The sequence below is a fragment of the Miscanthus floridulus genome, chromosome 12, assembly GCF_019320115.1.
Source record: "Miscanthus floridulus cultivar M001 chromosome 12, ASM1932011v1, whole genome shotgun sequence".
Lineage (NCBI taxonomy): Eukaryota > Viridiplantae > Streptophyta > Magnoliopsida > Poales > Poaceae > Miscanthus > Miscanthus floridulus.
This window is the reverse complement of record NC_089591.1, coordinates 62,318,160-62,325,681: the sequence shown is the minus strand read 5'-3', so window position 1 is coordinate 62,325,681 and position 7,522 is coordinate 62,318,160.

The following is a 7,522-nucleotide window of genomic DNA, read 5'->3' as shown; positions in this document are numbered from 1 at the left end:
CTTGTTGTGGGCTGAACCTTTATTTGGAGACAAACTTGATGTATTAATTAGTAACCTCTGTTGGTTACTCCTACTGCTGCTATATTTGTCACTTCATGTTCCTATTGCATTGGGAGGACTATATTACATTGTGTTTTTCATGGATGTCATTGAACTCGTGGGACACATCCATTCCTTAGCAACAGCAAGCTCATACCATGCGGATGGTAGTGAATTGATGTGCCCATGGATTTCATGGCTTTCATGATTTTGGGGATGACCTTGTTTGAATCTTCACTTCATGCTTTCATATATTTTTGTCATTTCTTGGATTTGATACCTATGTTTTCATGAGTTGGTGCCTAAAGTGGGTTTCTGATTTGGTCTATGATGCATAATGTGAAAAAAAACAATGAGGTGGCTGAACAACTGTTTACTGTTGTTATTGTTTTTTTCATGGCTTGTTCTTGTTGGTTTTCATGACTGTCATCAAATCCATATGAACCATCCATTCTCTTGCAACACCAGTTGGATGACGACAGAGAATAGATGGCCAGATGGGTTCCATGGCTGTAACACCCTCGGTGTTACACCCTAAACAAACCACTAAACCCTCTCATGAGCATCATATTTATGTGATAATGCATGTGATGGAATGTGTAGATAAATTTCTTGTAACTTAAAATGATCAATAAAAATGTTAAATGAGAAGCTATTACACAACTCATGTATATCAAGTAGGGTTTAAAACCAATTTTTATTGAACAAAAATACTATAGAACATATATGTGGCACTTAACTAAAGTTTGAAGTATGAACTTTGTAGATGACAATACAATACTTGCTGTAGAAAAATAACATTGCTAGCTAGTGTTTTCAGTAGCTTAGAAATAGAACTTGAAATCAAAACTAGCTTAAAGACTTAGAAAATTCTTAAATTTAAAAATAGTTTGACAGCACCGGGTTTGTGAATTTATTCCGAGAAATCTAGTTAAAGATTAGTACTATATTTTAGTTCTTAGGGGTAGCCTAATATGCTCTCTTGAGCATGGTGAAGGTGGCTTGGTTCCAAGATCATTCGTTTAGTTTTTACGGGTGCTTTCAAATTCATGCATGACACAGCCTCGGGATGGTTGGCGCCGTGCGTGCGGTCACCGCGTGGCCACCCCGCGCCGCGCACATGGCTACGTCCCGCGTGGTCACCCCGTGCCGTCATGCTAGGTCGGTCATGTAACACCCTAGGTGTTAAGCATGCATTTGGCATTAGCATTGCATAAGCACAAGTATCATTGATCATTCATGAGCAGGAGCATCTCAAATTTTATCTCTATGATTGCTTATATCACATGTGTTTGTCACAAAATGCTTTACATATGCTATGGTTTACATGTGACCAATGTATAAAATGCTTGTGGGACCCTAGGAGTACCTTAAATATGCTTAGAATGTCACATGGAACAACTTTGGTATTCATGACTTGGACCAAATTGGCCTCTAAGTCATGGTTATAGTGTAATATACCATTTTCAAGTTGCATGTTTGATCTAAGTTGAACTATACCCTAGAGACTCTGCATGGCTATGCACCCTTAAGCAAAGTTGTAGTACTTGACTAGAGTAACAACTTTCATTTTTGGGTAAAGAGCTAATTCAGTGCCTAACATGGTCAAATAGGGATCACAAGAATCAACAAAATACTATTTTCAACTTAGAAAAATTTACTAAGTCATGAAATGATTTTCAATTTCAATGTACCCTACTTTGAAGTTTTGCAATTTGAAAACTATGGAGAATTAGAGGAAGCTTTCTAAATCAAAGTTGGAGATCTCGTGTAGCTCTACAATTCTTGTTAATGAAGTTTTTGTAAATAACGAATGGATTAGGAGATAGAGGTAGCTGAACTTTCCACTGTCAGACACTGATTGTGGGCCTGATGGCCGTGGACGCTGCGCCATCAGTGGCCAATCAAGGGCAGGCCAGGCATGCCGCATGGTGTCCATACGCTAGCACTGGCCCAGCTGGTTAGGCCAGCACGGGGAGAAGAGGCGTGCGCCTCTACTGCTCGCCCTATTTCGCTCTCGCACCTCGCTCTCTCGCCCACGCCAGAGCAAAGCGGAGCACCGTACCACCGCGCCATCGTCGTCATTCTGCTGTGCCTACTCGTTGCTGTCGTAGCTCCACCGCTCGATTCCTCACGCCAACAGCTCCACCACCTCCACCTCTACCTCCCTGAACCACTACTACTTCACGTTGTGCCTTGGTAAGGCCCCATTTCACCTCGCCGCCATCGTGCTATCACCAGAGCGCCACCGTGCTCTCGGCTCGCTGTGGCTAGCCACAACACGTGCACCTCCGCTCTCTCTCCCTCGTCTGGTCTTCACCATAGGTCCTAGCATCTAAACCCATCATCCATTTAGATGCTACCGCCTGGTTGCGCCTAAACGTGTCATCGCTCTGCGCCCAGTCGCCGTGGCACTCGAGCTCACCGTTGCCAAGCTGGCCCATTGCTTCCATTCTCTCTTACGTGCCTTAGGTTGAGTAACCCTAGACCTAGCAGGTGGCATGACGGAGACCCATCTCTCACCGATGTCTAGCCAGAACGGTGGGAGCACCGCTGCCTCACCGGAACCCTATCCACCCTAGATAGCTTCGCTAGGATTCCACGAAGTCGTAGCGCACCTCACTGGAGCACATGATGGCCAAAGAACAATAGCCTATCGCGGTGCTACCTCCACTGTCCTCCATTACCACCGGCGAGCTGTCTCCGGTGAAACCTAGGTCACGTCTTCACCACCAACCGACACGGCTTGATGAGGGGAACATGTTGGTGTCACCCTCATCGTCGGTGATCTCACCGCCAGCGAGATAGGGCTAGTTGGAGCACCTCCCCTGCTTCAGTGTCACTGACCAGCGGGTCCCACTGACCAGCAGGTCCCACGTGTCAGCGGCTGTAGTATGGATTTGAATTTATTCTTTTTCAGAAATATAAGCAAACTTTGAAAATTCGTAAGTAGAGTTGTAGATGTCCAATTTTGGTGAACCAATTTTTATTGGATTCCTCATGAAGTGTAATACTTGATAAAAATATAAAATGCACTTTTCTGGTATTTTTCTAGGAGAATAAAATGGAGCTAGATAAATGCTTTTTAAATGTTTTCAATCTTGTAAAATGCATAACTTGAGCTAGGAAAATGATAAAAATATAATTCTAATTTTGCTGATCTTATGTTGACATGCTCTAGCTTAGAAAAATACTAAACCTATAGTAAACATGTTTGGAATATGTCCTTTCTTTTTTATCTTAAATAATTGCTAGTTTCTAATGAAAATAAATGGGGTAAAAATACATAACTTATGATCATACAAATGTTTACAAAGTGTTATGATACCAGGATGCATGTAAGAAAAATATAAAATCTTTTGTTTGACACTTTTCACTAGGCTAAACTATTTTTGCTAAAATGAGCCTATGCAACTTGTCATTTTTATAGAGATGGCTATACTTGTCCAAATGGCATGAAATTTGTACAATAGACTTTTGGGGACATAAATAGGCTACTGTAATGTAATCAGAATTTATGGTGCACTTTTGATATATTTTCCTTATTTCACCTTACTATCCAAATAAATTAATAAATGCATTTAAATAATTTATTTGGGCTTGACCATCATGTTTTATAAAGTGTATATGATGCCTATGAACTGTTGGTACCATTGGTTTTGCCCAAATTTGATTGCTTGTATGTAGTGAAATATTAATTGCTCTATAATTTAATTTTAGTGACTGTTTGGACAGTTTCAGTTGTGAAGTAAATTGTATGGGTAAAATAATGTTTGATGTGAATATCGTCAATAACAAAGTTGTAGATAACTTACTTATCTTGCTTGTGTAAAATGTTCATGGCAATAGGCTAAATGGTTTTAGAGTTATAGCTGTTAGAAGTTGGTCTCTAGAAATGCATATTCTCTGGAAATTTCTGAATAGATCTGGGAAGTTTACCTATTTTGACTAGGATAATGGTTGAATAACCTTTTAGTGATTAAATGAAAGTTGTAGGCCATTTTAGAAGCTTTCCAGAAAGTCTAAGATCATAGTTGTAAGGAAAATAGACCCTAGACCCATTTACTTTGAATTTTGATGTTTGATGACCAACACAACCAAATTGGACTAATAAATTTGCAAGTGTTTGTTTTGTAGTTCAATAGGGTACAAGACATGACTTGGACGAAGGCAACATGATGATCCGAGGATCAACACCACAAGCAAGACTTTAGGAGCATAAGAGAAGACCCAAGATATCAAGCAAAGTCCAAGCACGAAGATAGAAACCAAGCCGTACGCAAGATCACGAAGAAACGAGCTCACAAAAGTGACCGGACGCTGGACCGAACGCTCTGATCAATGGCTTGGCATCAGCAAGCAGCGATCGGATGCTGAACAAGTGAATCAACCGGACGCACGATGGCACTGTTCATCAGTCCGACAACACACTCAGCAAGTGATCGAACACTGGCGGCAAAACTGACCGAACGTAGGACAACAGCGTCCGATCGAGAACAGATAGGTTCCAGAGTGGCGAACTTGCGACTAGACGCGTCCGGTGGCAAGTGACCGGACGCTGGCAGCGTCCAATCAGTTGTTCATGGCTCTAATGGCCCGACTAGATGCGTTCGATCAGGACAACTCCAGCGTCCGGTCAGTAGCAGAAAAATAGGATTTCATCCCCAACGGCTACTTTCTCAGTGGGGCTTATAAATACAATCCCCAACCGACCATTTGAGTAAGGTGGAGCTGAGGAAACATACCAAGGGTATTGATATACCATTTTAGTGATCTTCACTTGCATAGTGCTTAGTGTTTTATTAGGTGATTAGCATAGGTGCTTTGTGAAGTGCTTAGGTTGATTAGAACACCGCTTATGCGCTTGTCCTAGGTTTAGGCCTAGTGTTTAGTAAGGTTTGCATACCTCTTACCACTTGGTGCTTGCGCGCACCATTGTTGTACATCAGAGGGGCTTGTAGTCTTGCAAGATCACACCAACTGTGTTTGTGGTGTGGCCGCCACTGTGTAACGGAGGGAACAAGGCCCGCGGTGTTTCGGCCGGAAGCTTGATAGTGAAGACGGTGGGGAGCATCCGAAAGAGGTTTACCGGAAGGCACGTCGGAGACCCACTTGCGCGTGGGGAAGGCCCGAGGCTATCCATGGAGTTACCCGACTGGGAGCTTGACCCTTGCGAGGGATTCCTTGTGAGGGGCTCCAACGAGGACTAGGGGGAAGCTTGTGCGCTTCTTGATACCTCGGTAAAAATACCAGAGTCATCGATGGGAGTTTACATATCTCTACCTTGCTCTTTAGCTTCCGCATTTACATTGATTGCATTACTCCTTTTGCGGTAGAGATAGCAACACATTAACAAAACCATAGTTGCACATTTAGATAGTTTGTCTTTTGCATAGATTTTGCTAAGGTTAGAAAAAGAGGTCATAGTTTAGAGTTAGAATTTTAAGTTGCCTAATTCACCCCCCTCTTAGGCATCATGATTCCCTTCAATTGGTATCAGAGCCAGGTTGGCTCAATTTGGACCTTTGGTTTAACCGCCGTTGAGCCGACGCTATTTAGAGTGGTTGGGATGGATACTTCTAGGCCTCCGTACTTTGATGGCACTAACTTCCCCTATTATAGAGCTAGAATGGCTTGCTACCTTGAGGCGGTTGACTTGGGAGTTTGTAGAGTCACTCATGACGGGATGAAACCCATTAAGAATCCTGATAAACCCACGAAGAGTGATGAAAAAGAAATTCATTTCAATGCTAGAGCAAAAAATTGCTTGTTTGAATCTTTTAGCATGGATATGTTTAACCAAGTATTCACCTTAAGTATGGCAAATGAAATATGGTTAAAACTCCAAAAGCTCCATGATGGCACAAGTAATGTCCATGAGCAAAAATATTGTCTAGCTAAACAAAATTATGATTCCTTCAAAATGAATGATGATGAGCTTATTCGTGATATGTATTCTCGTTTGAATCTAATTATCAATGAGCTCCATTCTATAAGATTAATAAAGCTAGATGATGTGGGTATCGTGAGAAAGATTATCTCCGTGCTACCACAAAAGAAATATGCAAGCATCATCACCATCCTTCATAACATAGAGGACTTGAGCACCATGACCCTAGCCATAGTTATTGGCAAGATAGTGGCATTTGAAATGTCATGGAAGATGGGTCAAGAAGAAGCCTCTTCATCAAGCAAAGGCAAAGCTCTTGCATGTGGTAAGAAGAAGATGAAGAGCAAGTAAGTTGAGACAAGTTCAAGCTCAAGCTCCTCAAGTGAAGAAGAAGAAGAAGATGAGGATGATGATGATGAAGATTCAAGTGATGATGATCAATCTTCCTCCTCCACCTTCGACCTTGATGAAGAATCAATCAAACTAATCAACAAGGTGGAGAAGATGATCCAAAAGCTCAATGTCAAGGGTGTGCCCAACCAAATCCAAGATCTCATTTTTACTAATAAAAAATGAGCAAAGAAAGAGAGGATGCTATGGATGTGGCGAGCTGGGGCACTTTGTTGAAGTTTCTCCAAACAAGCCCACACCCAACACAAAGAAGAAGGCATGCAAGAACCAAGCTCTTACATCAATAAGATCATGGGATGATTCTTTAAGTGAAGAAGAACATCATCACAAGAGGCGAGGTTGCAAACACTCATTATCAAGCTCTTCTCGTGTGTGCCTTATGGCATGAGGTAACGAAAGCTCATCCTCTAGTGAGAGTGATAGTGATGATGATGAAAGGATCAAGATGTTTTGCTCAAAGTAAATGCTCTTCTAGTGAAAGCTCATCCTCTAGGTTCCAATCCTACTCTAGCATGGCAATTCTAAGAATGTAAGGATATGAATTGAATTGCTCAAAGTAAATGCTCAAAGTAAATAGAGAGAAAGGAACACGGCGATGTTTTGCCGAGGTATCGGAGAGTCGCCACTCCCCACTAGTCCTCGTTGGAGCACTCATGCAAGGGTGTAGCTCCCTGTTGATCTATGTAAGGATCAAGTGCTCTCTGTAGGTTGATTCTTCGATACTCCGTCATGGTGAATCACCCATAACCACTCACAACTTGAGTTGGGTCACCCACAAGCTCTACCGGGTGATCACCGAACTCCTAATCACCACCAAGCTATCTAGGTGATGGCGATCACCAAGAGTAACAAGCACGAACTCTCACTTGACCACGACAAGCCTAATGAGAAGGTGGATGCACACTTTGCTACTCTTGATCTTCACTAATGAGGTCTCTCTTTTGGATTCTTAAATCTCAATCACCTCACTAGTACCTTGCTCTTTTTGGCACTCTCTAAGGTGTTTCTTAGATGTTGAAATGAGCAAAAGTATCCTCACACACGAGTGGAGGTGGTATTTATAACACCGGCTGAAAAACAAACCGTTATGTGCCTCTGCGGGGTGATTGGATGCTCCGGTCATGTTGACCGGACACTCCGGTCAGTATACCCCTAACTCTAGTGTTTACAGTGTGACCGAAC